The sequence below is a fragment of the Mauremys mutica genome, chromosome 3 (genome assembly GCF_020497125.1).
Source record: "Mauremys mutica isolate MM-2020 ecotype Southern chromosome 3, ASM2049712v1, whole genome shotgun sequence".
In the NCBI taxonomy this organism is placed as follows: Eukaryota; Metazoa; Chordata; order Testudines; family Geoemydidae; genus Mauremys; species Mauremys mutica.
Window position 1 is genome coordinate 196,341,108 of NC_059074.1, and position 22,366 is coordinate 196,363,473.

A 22,366-nucleotide genomic window follows, 5' to 3' on the forward strand; every position below is an offset into this window, starting at 1 on the left:
GTTTCCCTGGGTGGACTGTCTTTTCCAGTAGTCTCACTGCTACTGCAACAAATAGTCTAGGAGACTTCCTGATTGGTTTCGTTCTCTGCAGGTAGAAGGCCAGAGCTCTATTCCCATTGAGGGAATAGAGTCCATGTTCCTGTCCAGAAGCATGTGGCAGAAGCCAAATTGGTAAATGGATGGCTTGATTGATGTGAAACTGGGAGACCACCTTTGGTAAAAGTTTGGGGTATAGCTGTAGGGAGATTTTATCTTTGTGGAACACCATGAAAGGCGAGTCCGACATCATAGCTCTGAGCTCACCAACCTGTCTCGTGGAAGTAATTGCAAGCAGGAAGGCAACTTTCATGGAATGGAGGGACAGAGCATAAAGCTAATGGCTCAAAGAGTGGCTTCACTGGCATAGAGAGAACTAGATTCAGGTCCCATTGGGGTACGATAGGTGGGAAAGTTCTGATGAGGCCTTTCCAAAACCTAGCGGTAACGGGGTGCATAAAGACAGAGTAACCTTCCACCTGAGGGTGGAACGTGCTAATTGCCACCAGGTGGACTGTCAAAGAACTGAGGGCAAGACCTGATGACTTTAAGGAAAGAAAGTAGTCCAGAATGAGGGGGATCCCTGCCAATTCTGGTAAGCCTCCTTTGTGTTGAGCCCAAGATGAGAAGCGTTTCAACTTAGCTTGGTAACATTACCTAGTGGAGTCTTTGCTGCTGCTGGAAAAATGTTTTGTACAGCTGAAGAACATGTCTGTGCTAAAGTAGATGCCCATCCAAATACCATGCTCTGACGTGTAGTGCATGTGGATTGGGATGTCAGATCTTGCCGTTGTATTGGGTCAGCAGATCAGGGAAGCTGGGGATAGGAATAAATAGGGGAGATGACAGGTGGAGGAGATTGGGAAACCACAACTGTGTGAGCCAGTAAGGGGTGATCAGAGTGACCGTTGCTCTACTTCACTGGATCTTGTGTAGTAGCCGAGGCAGGCGTGGCAGTGGAGGAAGGTGTAGCTGAGTTGGTCTGATCCAAAAGTAGGCAAGAGTCACTCAGAGTGGCGGCTGAGGCCTCTCTTGGAGTAGTATGTGGTGCATTTGGTTCATCTGCAAAGTGAAAAGGTCTTTGGTCAGGGTCCCCCGCAGGGTAAAGATGTCATGCATTATAGAATCATGAAGTTCCTACTTGTGTTCGATCGCAAAATGTTTGCTGAGTGAGTCCACAAGTACATTTTATGTCCCAGGAAAATAGGTTGTGGATAAGGGGATCTGGTGAGTGATGCACTAATTCCAGAGATTGACGGCAACTGCGCATAGAACATTCAATTTCCTTCTGCGCTGTTTGTTGATATAGAAGACAGTGATGGTGTTGGCTGACATAATCAGAACATGGTGGGAGTGAATGAATGGAAGAGAGAATTGGCTGGCCTTTCATACCACTTGGAATTTCAGGATATGTGCATCCTGGATTCTTGGGGAGACCACATGCCCTGTGTCACGTGATTGCCCATGTGGGCACCACAGTGATGCGTTGGTGATTATAGTCTTGTCTGGGGAGAAGGGAAGGAAGGGAACCCCCAGGCACACCTGACATGAGTCTGTCCACCAATGGTGGGATGACAGTACCTTGTCAGGACTGTCAACATTAGGTCCATGGAGTGATGGTTGGGTGAATAAATGCACTGGAGACATAACTACCTTCGGTCCTTTCAGACATTCCAAGGAGGTCACATAGGTACAGGAAGCCATGTGACCAAGGACAGACAGGCAAGTCCTGGTGGGCACATGAGGATTGTTCCTTTTGTGAGCTATGATGTCTCTCATTGTCTGAAATCTGTCTGGTAAGTAAGCTCAAGCTGTGATAGAGTTTATGGTAGCCCCAATGAAGTACAGAAATTGTGTGGACTTGAGGATTGATTTCTCAACATCGATACAGACCTTGAGAGAAGACTGGAGGCTAAATCGCATTGAAGCTGATGCATGGGCTTCTTGCCTGAATCTGGTAGCCAGGAGGCAATCATTGAGATATGGAAACATGAGGAAGCCATAACACCTGAAGTCGGCCTCTATGACGGAGATTATTTTGGTGAAGACTCTGGGAGCAGAGTGTTACCCAGAACTGGGTCAGCTAGTAAGCTTAGGGAAGACTAATGACCCACCAGAGTTTGGCAGAAAGCAGCATGTTTATTATACTGATAGCTAAGCTCAAAAGAAGGGTGGGGGTGTCACACTCGCATACTCACGCTCCCAGGACAGGCACAGCACTGGAAAGGTCAGGATCCTTTAAAGTAAGTGTCCCACAGCTCAGCGATGGATGGTGCGATGAAGGTAAGTCTTCCTGAGGCACGATGAAATGCAGTGTGGTGAACCACTGGCCAAGCAGTCCAGGTGAAGGGCCTTCACAGGAGGTACAATCTTGTGAGTGCAATCCTGAGCACATGGCCCCCTTCTCCTTTTAACGACCTGCTCCTCATGGCCTATGACTAGAGATGACTTGCCCGCATCTGGTTGGTCACACTCCACCTCGGGCAGTATCCATGCAGTGTCCATGTGATCACTGCCTAATCAGAGTGCCAGACACCTTGTCTACCTGAGAGCTCTGCTGATCGTCCAGCTGCTCAAGCAGCCCATTCATCCCACAAGCATTCCAGGAGAGAGAGGGGGAGGGGGAAAGTCACTTCACAAGTATTCAAAGAGGGAGAGGAGACAAAAGGCTTGGAGAGGTGTAACAGACCTTTTGAGCATACAGGTTATACAGAGCATACAGGTCACTGCTGCTCCTACAACACAGAGAGACTATCCCAGAGGGAAGCACTCTGTATTGGAAATTACGGGTGCCCATTATGAATCTCGGGAAGTGTCTTGGGGGAGGGCAAGTATCGATGTGAAAGTGTGAGATGTGAGAGCCGTAAACCACATCCCTTTCTCTAAGGATTATCACTGCCAGTATGACCAGGCAAAATTTGAGCTTGCAGGTGAAATGACTGAGATGCTGAAGATGGAGAAGTGGTTTTCACCTGCCTTTTTTCTTGGCTATCAGGAAGTAAGCTGAGTAGAACCCATTCCATGATATTCTGAAGAAGTGTGTTCTATTGCTCCCCTTTGTAACAAAGAGCTCATCTCTTGGGTGAGAAGAGTGTCATAAGAGTGGTCCCCAAAAAGGGATGGGGAGGGGGGTTTGGAGGACGTAGCATGACAACTCGATAGTATAGCCACAGCGGAGGACATTCAACCACCATCTATCCATTATCGCTCTCTAATGGTGGGGAAAGAGTGCTAAATGACCCCCACAGGTGGTAGGAGGGTTGTGAGATGGTAGGTTTAGTGATCGGCGGCTCTAGGGCTTGCATCAAAAATGCCTCTTGGCTAGAGGTTGGGTCCGTGAGGTTAAAGCCTGCAAGAAGGGCCCAGGAAGTGAGATGTCTGCGTCTTCTGGCATTTCCTTGGGGGCTTATAAAGATATCTGTGGATAGAATTGAGGAGACCTGTATGACTTGTGTGAATGAATGTCTTAGGAATTTTCTCTTTGGGGTGGGAGTATAGATGTCCAGTGAACGAAGAGTAGCTCTGGAATCTTTTAGTGTATGTAGTGCCTCATCTGCCTTCTGCTTAAAAAGAAGGGATTTGTCAAAAGGGAGGTCTTTCAGTGGTGTTTTGGACCTCCTTAGGTAAACCAGAAGAGTGGACCTAGGGGTCTCTATGCATGACTATTGTCCGTTGCATCTACCACAGATTGAAAGGTAGTTCTGGCCACGAGCGTCCCTTCTTGAACAAGTGCTGGAAAACAAGCGTGATCTTGGTGTGGAAGTCTATCAGCAAACTCCTTGAATTTGCTGTAATTCAGGAAATAGGCATTGTTAGCCAAACATGGATAGTTTGTGATCCTGAATTGCAGGCTGGAAAATGAGAATACTTTAAGACCCAGAAGATCTAAATACTTCCCTGCTGTGTCTGCTGAAGTAGATTGAGGGTGCTGTTGTTTAGATCTTTCTGCAGCAGCCTGGGCTACAAAGGAATTTGGCCATGGGTGTGAAAAAAGAAATTCAGAGCCTTTGGCCAGAATGTAGTAGCATTTTTCCACTCCTTGGAGGTAGCTCTGCATGTGGCTGGAGTGTGTCATACCATTCTGGCAGGTTCCAGTATGGCTTCGTTAATCAGCAACGCTATTCTCACCAGCATCAAGATGTGAAGGATATTGTGAAGCTTCTGCTGAGAATCTTGGCCCTCCTCGAAAGGAATTTGGAGTTCCCTCACAACTCTCCTGAACAGCTCCTGGAATTGTCTGAAGTCATCTGGCAGACAAGCATGTGATGCAGCTACCATGTCATCATGAGAAGAAGAGGAGAATCTTGCTGGTTCCGGCAGAGGTGTTGGAACCAGGCTAGAAAATTCTTCCACCATCAGGTCTGTATGCCTGGTGGAAGAATCCTTCAAGGGGGAAGCAGATAATGGTTCCCTTGTGGATTGGGCCAGTTCCAAGGGGAGGGGGTATTGTGCCCAGTGTCCCCAATATGCCCAATAGGTCAGATCTGATGGAAGTGGTGGGGGTCCCCATGGCATAGGATACCATTGTCTCCATGGTGACTGGGCTGGTAAGCATTGCCATGGATGAGGTGGTTTCTGTGGTGCATAAGGATGGTAAGTTAAAGGTTGTTGTTTTCCTAGTTCTGAGTTGTCCGGAGAAGGTGGATCCCATTTCTAATGGTGGTACCATCGGAGCTGGTGGAAGAGTATAGAGCATCGATGCAGCGGGTGAGGGGCCACAAATTCAGGGCATGTCCCTTGATGGAGATATAATATCTCTAGATGTGGAGGGGGGTGGGAATCCGGATCTCAGAAAAGGTTTGGCTCAAGTTTTGATCAGTTATTATATACAAACTAGTTCTCATCTGTAATCTTCGTAGATTGGCTCCTATCCCATCCTTCACTATGATCTAGACACTATATACTCCATGGCAAGCTGAACCAAAAACACATGTAGCAGCTTCAGATACATTTTTTAAATGTAAGGTTATTTTCATATTTAATTCAATAAATATCAAACAGTACTGTACTCCCATGGGGGTTATTTTTACATTAAATTAAGTTCATTTTGAGATCTCCATCCCATTTCAGTTTTCAAGGTGGCATTGATTGTCAGCTTGAGATTTCAGAATCGAAACTCCATTAAGATTCATGGATGGAGCAGTTCGCACCTGTTCATAGACTCTGTGCAGACATCACTCTGTGCAGACATCACTGTTCAGCTTTTCAAGGTTACCAACAATCATAAGGACTAAAAACATTTTTTAATGAAAGCTGAGATCCTGGAGCACAATTCTCTGGCATGGGATAAATTTTGCAATAAATTCCATGCCTGCAGAATTGTGAAATGTAATGGAGTTCTGGCTGTATAATACTATTGCTGCCATGCTGAAGTGCAGATACCGAAATACACCATTTCTAGATGTTATGCCAATAAACGTATGCTAATGCTTCAGTCCTTTTCCCTCTCATCCTCTACACAGATGATTTATATTCTTTTGTTCATTCATTGTATTCCATAGACATCAGGGATAGGACAATTTACTTGGGCAGATCAATGTGGGGAAGCCTCGAAAGATACAGGTTCACTCATCACAATCAGTTCAAGAGGATGCAGGTGCCTTTCCCTTTCCCCACCTTTATCAATAGGGATGATCAGCTCTGGAGAATGTTGAATTTCTTCCCTACCTCTGAAGAAAATGCAATCCTGCCTAAAACAGATTGCAGCCATTAACCAAAAGACTGTCTTTTTGTTCCTAACCAGCTGTTAGAATGAGTGAGCATAAAGGGCAGTAGTGACTTTCCTACAGGGGAAAAACTAAAAGCGTTGAGGGTGGAATGGACAAAAAAAAATGAATTACAAAAAACTACTGATAAGGAGGCAGGGAAGGGATTAGCCAAACTGGTAGCAACCAGCAACAGTGAAATGAGACACAATAAAAACTGGGTCATTGAGTTGGGACAGCTCTAGGACATAAAAGACTGAAATGAAGGAAAGCTCTGGATTACTTAGTTCTTGAATATTGAATTTTTTTTCAGAAGCATAAAGCATGAAATATTACAGTGATAAGCCAAGATTGGAGAGACAGCCAAGGGGGGGGAAAGTCTGGAAGGGATTGTTTTAAATGTGCTGAAAGAATTATTTGGTTTGGTCTTAAACATCACAAATAGTAAATTGACACAAAGATTATGCAGAGAGACTGGGCACTGAAGGCAAATGACAAGAAGAGCACTGCTGTTTAACTTCCGTATTTGGTACAGGGGGTAGCATTTGATGTGGCGGGGAGCGGTGTCAGAGCCAGAGCCAGGGCCAGCCAGAGAATTCAGGGGGCCTGGGGCAAAGCAATTTCGGGGGCCCCTTCCATAAAAAAGTTGCAATATTATAGAATACTATATTCTTGTGGGGGCCCCTGTGGGGCCTAGGGCAACGTGCCCCCCCCTCTGGGCAGCCCTGGTCAGAGCTTTGTAATGCATGGAGAAGATTTGTAAATATTTGTATTAATATTTTCAAGTACAGCTTATAATCATCTGTTGGGGAAACAGCTCATTTTTTCTAAAGGCCTGGTCTACACTGGGGGGGAAAAATCGATGTAAGATACGCAACTTCAGCTACGAGAATAGTGTAGCTGAAGTTGACGTGTCTTAGATCGACTTAGATGGATTTACTTCGCGTTCTCGTGGCGCGGGATCGACAGCGCCGCTTCCCCATCGACTCCGCTTCCGCCTCTCGCCCTGGAGGAGTTCCGGAGTCAACGGGGAGCGTGTTCGGGCATCGATTTATCGCGTCTAGATGAGACGTGATACATCGATCCCCAATAGATCGATCACTACCTGCTGATCCGGCAGGTAGTGTAGACATACCCAAAATGCTCTTCAGCAGTGTACCTGAGCAGCACTGCTCTCACTTACACTGTAATATCCACCATGGACTGAAAACACAGCCCTGGCTAGGGTGCCAGAAGATTGTCATGACCCCTTCTATACCTCTTCCACCACTCGGGCTAGCAGCAGGGAGCTGCAAGGTGCACAGACCTACGTGAGGGCTCTGTCCCACGGAGCAGCTACCCCACACCCAAGGAACATCACCCCCCTCCTGAGCCTGACTTCATCGTCAGCAAACAGAAGACAACAAGAACAAGACCAATGACCCATAGGAAACTATTATTATTAGAACAAGAGGACTAAACGATGCATTTTCATCATTCAATCTGAGAATCCAGGGGACTTTTTTTTTTAATTTCACCACATGGCCGGCTGTCACCCTACTTAGGCCGTTTGCTGCTGCTGACATATTACTATTAATCAGTCGAAAAGCCAATGGCTAGAATCTTCAATAGTGGCTGTCATCCACTTGCTAATATAAAAGTCCGGCTGTGACGGAGTGCTGGGTAACAGCTTTTATTGAGTACCAGAGGTGGGCAGACACAAGCCTGCCCAAATCTGAAGGCCCCTCCCGCAGCCTAAGGGGAGGATTGACTAACCCAGGGCTCAAATTATTTTGGCGGACAACAAATAAGAAAACAGGGACAGGAATGAGGTCATAGGGCCATAAGCAGGGAACCGGACAGTGCCCACTGCTCCTCAAAGGTGTCAAGGGATCCAGCAGGTGCAGGGCAGAGGAACATTGCCCGGTTGCATGATTGAAGGCAGCAAGGGAGATAATCCCCACTGTTGCAGAGCACATCCCCATCCAGCATCCTCCTCCTGGTTTTTTAGAGGGCCACTTTGGCCAGCACCAGGAGGAGGTTGATGAGGAGGTCTCGTGACTTCATGGGGGCTGGGCAACAGCAGCTGAGCCAGCACTCTTGTTGCTGCAGCTCTAATTACTCACTCCAGAGCAGACCTCATTAAGAAGAGCTTTGCCTGACTGATAAGCTGTTTGTGGACTTGAGCAGAAGCCGGAGTGAGTCAGCCCTGCCATGCCTTCACAGACAGGGTATTTGTTACTTTCACAAAGGTTCTGCCTAATACCTATGCTGTCTGGTGGCTGTCTTCACTCCCACACAGTTTGTACATATTTAAAAATTAATGTAGACCCTGAACACAGCAACATGGAGCAGGCCTTAAAGATTCAAGCGAGTTCACATCAGTTGCGTGAGAAATGTGGTGTGATTTTTTTTCAGCTCTTCGTAGAAGTTACTAACTTCTACATAAGATTATTAACTTGAAATTACATAAAGTTGAAACTTAATTCTAAAAATACAGTTGGCTGTTTTTTTTAAATCCCAGAACCTCAGAAATTGCTCTTGCAGTATTTTAACTGATTTATTTAAAAACCTGAAATCTGAAAAAACAATCAATAACTGAAAAATACTTGAAAAATCTTTTAGTGACATTTGTTTACAAATACATTTAAAATATTGCCATGTTTTCCAGCTCTGTCTCTAACATATTGTATTCTTTTAACTGTGGGTCATTACAATACATAACTCCTGATCTTAGTTACATCCTGTATTAAAGTTATACATGGACTGTATGGTTCATCACAATGCAGAGCAGTTTAGATACATTCTGAACACTTCTGCTGGGATTGTTTGCTGCAGTCCTACTTAAGGCCTTCGAGCTGTACTAGAAAGCAGGAGTCAATGTCAACAGTGCAAACACTTAAATGAAAAGAGGTGAGGTTTAAGTATTTGATGGTGATCTTAATTGCCTAGAATGTTGTACAAAAGCAAGATTTCTGGAGATGCCCTTCTCTAGCAAACATTTCATGTCACCTGCTAGCTGATGAGCATATTGGATTTTTCTGTTAGCAGTGAAAAACTATCAGGGATTTAAAATCTGAATCAAGTATTTACAACTTAATTTTAGGGCTGTGTTAATTTTTAATATTTTGGATTAAATATGGGGGAGGCTGTTTGACACTTCACCCAGAACTCAACAGGATGGCAAACCTCACATATTTCTCTCATTTATTAAAGTGAAATGGCCTAGATTTTGAAGAGTTACTAGTGATTTTGGGTGCCCAACGTCACACCTTAGAAAGGCCTGATTTCTGAAAGGGCTGAGTACCCATCCTCTGAAAAAAATCAGACCCTTTACGGTGTTCAGTTGGATATCCAAAAATCGAGTTACCCCAGGTCCCTAGTCATTTTTCAACATGTAGCCAACATTCAGACCCAGAGTTAAAAGGACATGTTGGTATTTCAATCTGTAACTGTGCCTCTGTGGGTCACAACTGAGGATGCCAAATTCAGGACAAACTGCTGAGAAATAGGGCAGATACACCCCAAGACTGGTGGCTAATCCCCCATAGGATATACCAAACCAGCAATAAAAGTAAACTTGTGTTTCACCACACTGGCTAACACGAAGACATAAAGGCAGTGGACTCCAGTTCTTATATCACCACCAAAAACACTGGATTTAGAGAGGAGTGGTTCTTTACAACCAGTCTCATCAAATGAAAGGTTTTTCTGATCCCGAAGTCCAGCCACACACTCAGGGCAATGTATAACTTAGATCTTACCCAAAAGATCACGCTGATGCCAATCCTTTGGAATCTAAAACCTAAAGGTTTATTTATAAAAAGAAAGAATGGTGAGAGGTTAAAGTTGGTTAAAAAAAATCAATTACATACAGTAATGGCAAAGGTTGTGCTTCAGGCTTGTAGCAGTGATGGAATAAACTGCTGGCTTAAGTCAAGTCTCTGGAGTACATCCATGGCTTAGATGGATCAGTCAATCCTTTGTTCAGAGCTTCAGTTTGTAACGAAGTTCCTCCAGAGGTAAGAATTCGGATTGAAGACAAAAATGGAGGTGTTTCCAGGGCCTTTTATAGCTTTTGGCATGTGGAGGGAAACATTGTTTTTACTGTGGAAAATGCAAGGTTCCTAATATAATGCCACATTGTCATTGTGGTGATTTAAGTTTAATCATAACACAACCCAGACTGAAATTTCACTGGAGCCATGTCTACACTATGAGGACTATAGCAGCATAGCTATGCCAGCATAGCCCTGTAGTGTAGACGCAGCCTACAACAACAGAAGGGGGTTTTCTGTCGCTGCATGGAGACCATTTTCATGAGGGATGGTAACTAGGTTGAAGGAAGCAGTCTTTCGATGATCTTGCTGTGCCTACACCAGGGGTTAGGTTGGCTTACCTATGGTGCTCAGATGTCTGGATTTTTCATATCCCTGAGTGACTATAACTAAGGCTCGACTTTGTCACGGAGGTCACAGAAGTCACGGAATCCATGATTTCCAGAGACCTCTGTGACTTGAGCCCCCGGCTCCTGGGAGCTGTATGGTTCCCCCCACCCTGGCAGCTGGGAACTGTGCCCCCCCCCCAACAGCTCCCGGCCACCACAGGCAGTGGGGGTGCTGCACAGTTCCTGGCCCCATGGCCGGCAGGGGGTGCCCCAGAGCATGGAGTCACTGCAGCTGGTGGGGGTGCCCAGGAGCATGGAGTGCCATGGCTGGCCAGGGGTGCCCAGGAGCTCTGAGCCAGAACCACCACAGGTGGTGGGAGTGCCCTGAGCTTGGAGCCATCTGCGGTGTGGGGACCCTGAAGCTCTGAGCCAGGCATCCCTGGGTGGTGTGGGGAGCCTTCAGCTCCCCATTTGGTCTTGCATATTTTTAGTAAAAGTCACAAACAGGTCACTGGCAATAAAGAAACCTGTCTGACTTTTACGAAAAATATGCGTAACAATCTTACCTTAACTACTACATACCAGGGCACAATCCAGACTAGTGGGAGGCTGTGTCATTCCTGCCCTGCAACCTTGGGTGTCTTACAATCCCTTGCTGTAGTAACTCCCACTTGGGCCATCACAAACTACCTTCCAGGGTACAAGCCACACCCTGAGTGTCTGTGTGTAAGTGCAGGCTGCCAGCTATACCCTGTCTCTCACCAGCCTGGGTTATACTGGAGGGTGACACCAACACACCATCAGTCCCAGATCTTCCCCCAGAAATGTATGCCCTGTATTGCCCAGCCCCCTCCTGGAGAGTACAAATATATTGCCCGTTATTTCTTTAAGGGAATAATATGCCACTTGATTATTATCTAATCCAGTGTGTTTAAACTGAAGTATCTGGGTAACTATTTAAGATAATCTTGTTTTTTTGTTTTAACTACAAAGAGAGAGATTTTAAGTGAGTATAAGTAATGAGGCATAAAAGTCAGAAATGATTACAAGGAAAATAATGACATAACACTCACTGGCATTTACTTAAGAAACTTAGTTGCAAAGCAAACTTGCTCAGCACATGCTCCAGCAGATTGCTGATGAAACTCTCAGGCCAGGAGCCCTCCCACAGAGTCCAATGGCTCTGTGCATTTCCTTTTGTCTTCTCAGATATAGAGAATGAGGTGGAGGGAGGGAGAGAGAGGTGCTTTGGGGTGTTGTTCCCTCCTTATTATAGTTTCAGTCCCCCCCTTGAAACAATTTCCATCTGAGACCCTCTGCTGTTTTTTCCACCTGTTTGAACTTCCTTTGTTTTCCTTTCCTGCTTGATGACTCTTTACTGCTTAAATGCAAATTAAGGCAAGCACACATTCCTTCCTTTGTTTAGGACAGACCTCACTTCTGCCTGGACAGAGCTGTGGGGTTTGGAACATGTGTTAATGACTTTGTACAGGGGACTCTTAGATCTTCACATACAATGATGCCACACATTTTACCAGGACAATACTGATTAGCAAATTATGAGTTTTCTAATGATACCTTACAAGGTGTACTTTGTAGAAAGATTATTACAATAGCATGTAGGTGTGAACACAGGGTGTATTCCACCACAGTGCCATGGCTATGTTGATCTAAATTTTAGATGCAGACAAGGCTTAGGACTGTCATTTTGGAGTACGTGTTATTGTCATTTTATATCTTAGTAACAATTGGCAGGCTTCAAAGCCGTGTTAAGAAAATCCTAAAAGCTGCAGTCTCTACTTAGCGCTATGGCATGTGCCAAATATTTTCTCTCTCCACCCTCACATCCCTCTCATTTGTAAACTAATCTGGATTACTGCATGGTTTGGAAAAATAGTTTAAAAATGAAATAAAAATAAATAGTAATAAAAAACAAACAAGGATCACACACAGTTCCATAGTCAATTACCTTGGGTCAGTCCAGAAGAAATTGCTCAAACGCTCAAAGTCAATCCAGCCACAGTTAAGATGAGTCATTTCAAGATCTAAAAAAGCACATAACTGAGGTCGTAAAAATATCTGTGCGGGTAAGAAACTCCACCTCTGCCCCTTCAGAGAAACAAACAAAGTTAGGTCAGTGGAAAATATTTTGACCTGAAGTACCCTGTCAAACAAAAACATTCTTTTCTTTCCTGCATTAACCATTTTGTATTAAGAAAGCCTTTGAAAGCCACCCTTACAGAAAAATTCTATAGAATGTACTTGGGATGAAAAAAGAAGATAATGTTCTATGGCAATTTGATAAGGTTTTATAAAAAAAGTTACTCAAAATCTATAGATTTTAATAGTGACATCCTCTATCTATGTTTTATAAAAAAACATTTTATAGAATTCTATAAGCAAGGATCGAATTCACCGCTGTATTCTATAGGCCAGTTAAATAGGCTGTTTTCCCTATAGGTAGTGCCTGATTCTGGGAGGTGCTAAGCAACTACAATCCCTCTTGATTTTGATGAGAACTGAGGGCACAGAGCACCACACAGGATCCAACCCATTATTTCTTGGCATTGATTGTATTAGAATCCCCATTCAGCAACAAGTGGAAGTGAAGGAGGAAGATAAGCAAGTGTAGCCATGTCTTCGTTGCATGGGGGTAAAGGAGCTATTCTACAGTGGATAAATAGCATTGGACTAGCCAGAGAGAACGGCTCTCTAGCCTGAGGGTTAGGACACCCATTTGGGAGGTAAGAGAGCCAGGATCCACTTCCCCTGCTAAAATGAACCTTTATTTAAATACAGTGGAACAGTTTCAACACATTTCTCAAGTCCTAGGCTCAGGGCCGGCTCTGGCTTTTTTGCCGCCCCAAGCAAAAAAAAAAAAAAAACGGGGGGGGGGGGGCGCGGAGCGGCAAAGCAGGAGGGGAAAAAACAACCAAACAAAAAAACCTGTGGTGCGGCCGGAGCAGCAAAGCGGGGGTAGAGGGGACCTGCAGCACGGCCGGAGCGGCAAAGCAGGGAAACAAAACAAAAAACCTGAGGCATGGCCGGAGCGGCAAAGCTGGGGGGAAAAAAAGAACAAAAAACCCCTGCCGGGCAGCCGGAGCCAGGGTGCAGGGGGACTCCCTGTGCTGCAGACGTGCAGCGGAGCGCGCACCCAGTCTAGCAGGGAGGAAGGGGAGGGAGCAGGGGAGAGAGAGAGCAGGGGGGCGGCCAGGGCTTCACCAGGGCACTTGTCCCGCGGTCCCGACCACTGCGCCGCCTGCCTGGAGGGCTCCGCTCCGCTCCAGTCGGCGGAGAGGGAAGAACAGGGGCTGCCCTGCTGAGTTTGCTGCAGGGCGCTCCCCTCCTCCGCACTGCCACCCCCTACAGGGCGGCCGGAGCGGCAAACCAAAACACAAAAGAGCCGGCCCTGCTGCCCTAGGATTGGGCAGAATGCCGCCCCAAGCACCAGCTTGCTCAGCTGGTGCCTGGAGCCGGCCCTGCCTAGGCTAATGCCCAAACCATTGGGCCACCCTTCCTCTCTAACACACTAACTGGAATAAGCGACAGGTGAAATTGGATTTGGTAGCACTTTGCACCAGTGTCCGGCAGTCAAGGCACAAGGCAGTGAAAAATCATGTCAATTAAATGATTTGCACAAGGTTACAGAGTGAATCACTGGCAGAGCGAAGAGACGAGCCCTCCTAGACCCCAGTTTTAACCTTTAGATCACACTGCATTCCCTAGGTGGTTGTGGTGTGGTTTTTTTTGGGGGGGGGGGAGGGAATGGGGGAGAAGATGATGTCGGGGGAGACAAAATCCCTGCTATCCAAGAATCCCCATTCTACATAAGATCTATAATTACATTTCTGTTATAGTAATTATGTGTATTTCACAGAGCTTAGCAGTTGTCATGTGATACAATAGGTGCCATAAAAAGTACTCACTTATTAAGTAATTTATAGCATAATAATTAAAAGCTAATCATTCAAGAGTTAAGATTGTCTGGGAGCAGGCCCAATTCACAGCATGTGCTGTCTTTTTCCAGGAAGTCTTGTTATTTATATAGCAAATTTCACCTATACAAATGTAACCCTTCTGCCGGGCCGAAACGATAGCAGCAAGGGCCGGGTTCAATACCTAGGGGTCCCTTCCCCACAACATAATGCAAAACCAGCTCGAGCCCCCACCCAGTGACCTGGGAAAATCTTACACACACCCCTGGGCGCCTCAAGGAGGCAATACTTCCCCTCTCGCAAGCACAGACTCTTGGTGTAGCAGAAAAGGTTTAATTACATAAGATAAACAACAACAAGCATTAAATTTGGAAAATACCTTAACTAGAGATCATGGGTCAAACCGTGAGCAAAGACCCACTCCAGCAAATTGGGCCGTGTCCTTCTTTCTGGGCCCTTGAGTCCAGCAACCCCCCAAATCACCCACAGTCCCAAAAGTCCCACAATCCAAAAGTCTCTGTCCCGGGTCAGTGCAGCCCCAGAGTTCAAGAGTCTCTTTGCAGAGGTCCCCCTCCCCAGCCTGGGTAGAAAAGGGGCACCTTACATGGTTCGGGGCCAACTGCCCTGCCTCTTCGTGGGGTTCTGCTTCCACCAGCCGTCCCCGCCACCGCTCAGCTCCGCTGGCTCTGTGGGCTGCTCTGGTCCACCAGCTGTCCTGTGATCTGCTCCGGCCGTCCTCGCGAGCTGCTTGGCTCCACTCACCCAGGGCTGCACAAACTGCTCCACTCCGTTCTGCCAGCTGCTCTGCTCCATGGTATTGCTTCAGGCTCCCCCACTCATAAGCACAGTACTCAGTGCTCTCAGCAAGTTCAGCTCTTTAGTGATTTCAGCTCTTAGTCATTCCAGCTCATAGTAGGGGAGCCCCAGTGCCAGTGAGTTCAGCTCAGTAACCTGTATCTAGATTCTTAAGGGAATCAAACATTAACTCTGACATTCCACAGTGGAGAGAGGCACAGGTGGAACTGGTGCATCTGGCTCACACAAGAAGCCTGCACCACCCAGTACAGATATCTGTCCCCAGCCTCTCTCTTCTCAATGGGTTTTGGAACCCATGTGCCCCATCTAGCAAGTGCTATCCAGCTGACAATGAAACCCCCCATCACAAGACAATTTTGTAGTTCCCCAGTTACCCAATCAGGGTGACAACATTTCATTCCTCCTGCCCCAATAACAACGAAATTGGGGGCTCCCACAGCTGTGAAAGTAACCATCCCATGCTGCTTTGCGGTATGCTAAGTGGGTTGGGAGTGCCCATGCAAATAACCGAAATACCAATGCAACACTTTCCGCACTCCCCATAATTTACCACCAGATGTCAGGGTGGGGCTCATCCTGACTCTGCTTACACAAACCAAGAATGTTTTGTACACTTATGAACAGTGTACGCCCCCCCACACACTACTGATAATGATCTGACATCTACAGTATAGAACAGTTTCTAATGAAGAAATCAAACATTCTTCAGGCTGCATAATTAAGGCCTGGGCTACACTAGCGGGAGGTTCGAATTAAGATACACAACTTCAGCTACACTGAAGTCAAAGTATCTCAGTTCGACTTACCTGGCTGTCCTCATGGCGGCGAGTCGACTGCCGCGGCTCCCCTGTCGACTCTGCTTACTCCTCCTGCCGACGTGGAGTACGGGTGTCGATTTGGGGATCGATTTCAGGTCCAGATGAGACGTGATAAATCGATCCCCGATACATCGAACATTACTAGCCAATCCGGCGGGTAGTATAGACGTACCCTAACTCTTAGCCAAAGGAAGAGAGAAAGGATGCTGTGTCCAGTCAAAAGAGAGAATACAGGGAGATAGGCAGTATAGGCTTAGTAGTGGACAAGGAATACAGTAGAACAAATACTTTTACAGCTGAATAGCTCTGGTGTGTACCCTTTAACACAGGTACCAATTACAGTGCCTGCATTACAGTGTGTGCGCTACATCCCCATCCCCCAGCGGGTGTTGTATTTGAGGGAGCTATTTGACAGCTAAGAAAAGGAGGAGAACTAGCTATATCATTAAGTTCCTTCTTTGTTCAGAGTTGCTTGTTTGCTTTCCTCGATCAACACTATGTGAAACCTGTCAGTATTTCTGTTAGTTAGGCTCCCAGCAGAAGAGAACATATAGTAAATAACATTAAAATAGGAGTCGATAACACTCAAAAAGCTTTGTGGGCACTTATGAAAATTATGGCCTGTGACCAGCTGAAGATCCCACAAAGTTTGTGGCAAAGCCAGGTCTAGGATCCAAATGGCTCGAGTCCCAGTCCCGTGCTCTAATTAGAGCTAGGTGAATTGTTTTCCACTAGCAGTTTATTCACCCCCACCCCTCCCCAAAATGACTAGTTAACCCAAACCTATTAACAAATTTGACACAAATGTGCTCAGTAGTTTTGGCCATTTGTGTGTGTGGAGGGGGATGGGGCTTGATTCACACAACAGCAGGAGGAGCTGCCCTCCTAATTTTTTGTCCAGTGGTTAGAACACTCAGCTGGGGATATGGGTTCAAATCTCGCCTCTGCCTGTTGTGGAGCAGGGATTTGAACTTGGGTCTTCTATCACCTAAGAGTGTCCTGGCTAGGGGGTATTCTGAGGCTCTTCCACTTTGCATGCAATACTTGAATAGCTGTTGGGCCAGAGAGAGAATGACTCCATAGGCTGGTGGTTAGGGTACTCGCCAAAGGCAGAGGGGGAAAACCCAAGTTCACCTCCCTGCTCCAAGGACTATTCAAGTATTCTATACAAATGGAGCAGCTTCAACAGGTGAGGCAGAGAGCCCTGCCCGAGGCTACCCCACAGCCCAGTGCTTAGAACACACTCTTGGCAGGTGAGACACACCTGTTCAAATCCCTACTCCACATAGAGCAGAGGGGAATTGAGCCCAGCTCTCGCCCATCCCAAGTGAGTGCTCTGACCACTGGGTTAAGAGTTATCAGAGGGGTGGAGTCCACCACTGCCGCCTCTGGTCATGTTGTGAATCCAGCCCTTAAAGAGTACCCAGAAACAAAACGTTTACAGTTGAACAAAACGGTTAGTTTGACCCCAAACTGACTGTTGATTTGCTGAAAATTTAGGATTCCGTTAGACTCAAACCTAATTTTTTTTTCTTGCAGTTTTTTGCTACTGCTGGTGAACCAGAAAAAAAAATCAGATTTTTACCCAGCTTTACTCCCAACAACCCCAATTTACAACAGGTAAATATCAGCCCTGTTGTACAGATGAGGAGACAGAGGCACAACGAAGCTAAGTGACTTGCTCGTTCAGCTCTCCGTTTTTCGCAGACTGCAAAGGAAATGGATTTTCTGTACAGGAAAAGTTGCTTGCCTGGAAAGTTAACATGCTGCCACTCTTCTCGCACGCGGCACTAAGTTTCCACTGATGTCACGGAGATGATCCCACGGAATACCTCACCTGGTTCTGCTCAAATCAGAGAGAGAATGAATCAGCAAGTTTCAAAGCATGAATCCATGTTTTCACATCACGAATGGGGGTGATGGTGGCATTAAGCAAAGGTTGCAGACGAGATGCTTCTTGCTCTTCTCCAGCCCTCACCCCCCTAACCCCACAAAATACAACAGCTAGCTCTGAAGAGTTGCAAGTACAGGTATGTCTACATGAGAGCCATTACAGTGGCACAGCTACGGTTCTGCAGCTGTGCCACTGTAGCGCTGTAGTGTAGACACTCCCCACATTGATAGAATTGTTTCCCATTGATGTAGGTAATCCATGGCTCCGAGAGGCAGCAGCTAGGTAGATTGAAGAGTCCTTCTGTCGATCTATCGTGTCTACACTGGGGGTTAGGTCCATGCATGAGTCCACATTTTCACAGCCCGGAGTACCATAGCCAGGTCAGCCTATGTTTTAGGTGTAGACCTGGCCTATATGTTAACCTGGAGGCACAGGACAGCTGTTTATGTATTCATGCTCCCTGTGCTGCAGAGGCATTGTTTCAGGAAAATTCGGGGGCGGGGGGCAAAGCTGCATCAGCATATAGAAAATTGTATAGGATTATATCTTGCAAAGTCTAGGGCAGGGGTCGGCAACCGGTGGCTCCCGGCTCGCCAGGGTAAGCACCCTGGCGGGCCGGCCCGGTTTGTTTATCTGCCGCGTCGGCAAGTTCGGCCGATCGAACCACGGCCAGTGGGAGCCGCGATCAGCCGAACTTGCCGACGCGGCAGATAAACAAACCGGGCCGTCCCGCCAGGGTGCTTACCCTGGCGAGCCGGGAGCCACCGGTTGCCGACCCCTGGTCTAGGGGGAAGCACAAAGTGGAAGATATGGAGTATATAGACCTATGAAAAGTCTGGGGGAGCAAATGAAGTTGGAGGGAACCACTCCTCTGTCAGCCTAGTAAATGATACCCCAGTTGTACTGTAATCAGAGAATATCAGGGTTGGAAGGGACCTCAGGAGGTCATCTAGTCCAACCCCCTGCTCAGTGCAGGACCAATCGCCAGACAGACTTTTGCCCCAGATCCCTAAATGGCCCCCTCAAGGATTGAACTCACAACCACTGACCTATCCCTCCCCCCTCCCAATGTAGTTCATGGAAAACTGGTTTGAACAAAATGGTGACTTTCCATTAACTATTAAAAGTAAAGTAAAAAAAAAAAAAGCAGTCGGCTTTAAGTGCATGTTCCACTTTTCTCTAGAATAAACACTAGGCGTTTTCTAATGATTTATTCGACAGGAAGAACAAAGCTGTATCAAATATCCCATTCGGCGTGAAAACCCTGTATCCACTCGTAGGGCGGCTGCAGAGTACTCAGTACAATTCTGACAGTAATAGTGACAATGCAGCCATCTCAGTACATACCGATATTAATGGTGGAACAGAATAGTGTTTTTTCTAGGCTCTGATCTGCCACCGAGGCCACGAAGACATGTAATAATACTTGTGTAAGCAGGGTCTGAATGAGTTCTCCCCTGACAGCTAGCTGGGAACGGGAGAGCCTTCAGGAGCAAACTGTATTTCCATGAACACACCTACTCTGAGTAGGTATTGTAACGCGTCGGACTCACCCCTGCGGCGCCTCCTGCTGGTGACTCTGGGAATTAGCTCTGTTTCCAGCGCTGGAGCGCCCTCTGCAGGCTGGTGATCCACCTGTCTTCTGGCCCCCCCGTGTCCCTCCCTGGACCCGGTGCCCTCTTACATGGGGTGCTGCCCCCTAGCAGTAACCCCTTTCTCTCTGGGTCTCCCCTCCTTAGGGAACCCCCACCCTCTAGCCCCACCTTGCCTCAGTATGTGGCTACTGTCAGTCATTGTCTAGCCCCACACCCTGGGGCAGACTGCAGTATCAGCCCACTCATCACAGGCAAGGAGGGTTTGGACCTGCTGCTTTGTCCTACCCCTGGGCTGCCCTCTGCAACCCCCAGTACCTTTGGCCCTTTGCTAGGCCGCAGCCTGGGGCTTTCTAGGCTGGAGCTTCCCTAGCTCCTCAGCCTTTTCCCCAGCCCTGCTTCACTCAGGTACCTATCCTCAAGCTAAGCAGCCAGGCCCATCCCTCTCTGAAGGCAGAGAGAGAGTGTCTGGGCCTCCTGGCTTCCCTGCCTTTTATAAGGCCCTGGGCTCAGTTTGGGGCATGGCCCCCAGCTGCAGCCATTTCCCCAATCAGCCCAGCCTAAAGGCTGTCTTCTCAAGCCCTGCCAGGCCACTTTTAAACCCCTTCAGGGAAGGAGCAGGGTCCACTCTGCTACACAATCCAGCAGACAGAAGCTGTTGCTCAAAAGTGATCAATTTTGGCTGGTGTTGGGTTACAAAACACTGTGGTACTGAATTCCGGGGTAGTGAAATGTTGTTATCCACGTTATCTTTATTGCACGAGTAAAGGGGAGCAGAACTGTGCTGAACTTGTCCTGATTGAGGGGTCACCCTCAGTTAAAAGGAACTTGCTACAGCAGGGGCTCCAATGCCAGACCCTGGTGAAAGTAAGAGTAGGTGTGTTCATGTAAATACAGTTTGCTCCTGAAGTCTCTCCCCCTCCCAGCTATCTGTCAGGGGAGAACTCATTCAGACCCTGCTTACACTTGAGATGTTAGAAGTTTGGCATACTGTGTTCTGTCATGGGGTCATCTTTGTAGTTAGGCGACCATATACAAGTTAAAGACAAGGGCAGTGAAAAGAAACTTTGGACTCTGAAGAGGTACAATAGACATCTGCAGAGACACTCACGCTGCCTGTCCCCTGGCTCCAAATAACCACATCTGTTGGCCTTATCTGTCAACTCAGCACTTCAGAGGGGATACAGATGTCAGGGCACAGCACCAGACCCGAGTACGCAAGCCAGCGAGATGACGACGTTGACAGGACACACTCCGGTGTGCCAGTTGCTGCGTTTGTGCACTTCTGTCCTTGCCCATTGACCGGACTCCTGAGATTTATGAAAAATAAATTAAAATTTCTCTTATCTTCCTGCCTGCTGGAAGACAGAAAGATCACATGAGAGGATCTCCAAGGTCCCGGGGGAAGAGACGCAGACCCGATGCCAGATTTTAACATTTAGGTTTCTCCTGCAGCACATTAACATTTAATTTAAAAGCCTTAGCCCAAAAGCTGCTCACGATGCAAAGCTTTAGGGGGCCTCTCAGAGGTGGCCCAGTGCCAAAATGATTCTTTGTCTATCCTCTATTCTTCCCGTGCCGCCTCATTTTTTGCAGTATTATATATTCATTCAGAGACAGTGCATAGGCCAGTATAGTGCACAATATTGCACTTGTAAACCTGCAGCATCAGCACTCCTTTTGCAATGCAAATTTTCTTCAGTCCATTCAAATGACATTTCATAAGGCTGCATTAAGCAATTCCTCTCCTGTAACTACCTAAATGCAGTTTAATCACTCTGTACATTGAAACAGATACAATTGGTTTCATTGGGCTCTTTTGAAATTTAACATAAAGACCCCAAAGTTGCATTTAACTAAACTTAAATTACACACAGTGGTTTATTTAAGCATCCTGGGCAGTTATGACTGGCTGGGAGCAGGGGTGCTGGAACAATGTTTATAGAGGGGGTGCTGATGATGGAAACCAAGTATTTGGTGTTTATTATGACTACTTCAAGCCAGGGGTGTGGCAGCAGCACCGGCACCCCTTGTTCTAGCATCACTATCTGGGAGGAGCTGATGGCTGGAGGTCCATCCAGAGGCCAGTAACCCTAGCATGTCTGGTTAATTTTTAAGAATTTTCTTGCACCTCATTCATTATTGGTATTACTGTTTAACGCTGAAAAAGCGTACATAACCTACACTTTGCTCCTCCTCCCCCCGTTAGCGGCCGAGGCACTTAAATTTATCCATCTGCCACTGCTTCTGGCTACAAGGCCAGAGTCAAAAAAGGACACAGGCACCTAATTGCTTCTTTAACCACCTAAATCCAACATGTAAGTGTCAGTAACAGACTCAAGACTACGCCTTAGCTGCCATTTAATCCTGTAGGTGCCTGAAGTTTCTTAGGCATCTATGTACTACCTACCCTCAGCATGATTCTCAAACCAGGTATTCCCTTCCCCTCCGCCAGCCCTGTCTCACCTGTGGGACCTATTCTAGTTGGTGTGCTCCGGGCATGCTTGCTACGTCAGACCCTGCACAAAAGACAGCAGGGAAATTTTGGGGCTGGCTGTGTGTGCGTGCTGAGCAGGGACTTGATGGTGACTTTTGTACATCCCACGTGAGGGCCCTAACCACTGTAGTAAAGAATCACTTAAAGGTAATAAAAAAAGGTAATAATTGGAGATATACCAATTTCCTAGAACTGGAAGGGACCTTGAAAGGTCATCAAATCCAGGCCCCTGCCTTCACTAGCAGGACCAATTTTTGCCCCAGATCCTTAAGTGGCACCCTCAAGGATTGAACTCACAACCCTGGGTTTAGCAGGCTAATGCTCAAACCACTGAGCTATCCCTCCCCCTTTCTGTCTCTTTGGCCCCATGAGTAATTATTTTTATAGAAGGTGGAACAGCTCCAAACAGGAGTTCTTGAGAACTCTACCCGAGAACACCCAATAGGCTGGTGATTAAGGCTTTCAGCTGGGATGTGGGACACCTGAGTTCTTCCCTGCTCCAGATCAGGGAGAGCAGTGATTTGAAAACAGGTCTCCCACATCCCAGGTGAATGCCCTGTCCACTGGGCTACTGGCTGTAACTGGGGCTCTCTCTTTCTCATGAGAAAGGGCTAGCCAGGCTTAGGCACCTATATCCAGGAGGGGGTTCTCCTGGAGAGGGAGGAGCCTCCCTCTGGCCTAGATTCACTCTGGTTGGCACAGGTAAT

At 46.9% G+C, this 22,366-nt stretch overlaps 1 long non-coding RNA gene across 1 annotated transcript in view; it reads right to left on the bottom strand.

The window, feature by feature from the left end:
• LOC123367225 overlaps window positions 1–20,462 on the bottom strand; it is a 27,334-nt gene extending 6,872 nt beyond the window's left edge. The window contains exons 1-3 of the long non-coding RNA XR_006578366.1: window positions 20,274–20,462; window positions 15,665–17,519; window positions 12,077–12,216 (exon numbers count right to left, since the gene is read on the bottom strand). This is a non-coding gene — a long non-coding RNA (uncharacterized LOC123367225). The remainder of the gene's footprint in view (window positions 1–12,076; window positions 12,217–15,664; window positions 17,520–20,273) is intronic.
• Window positions 20,463–22,366: the final 1,904 nt, after the last annotated feature.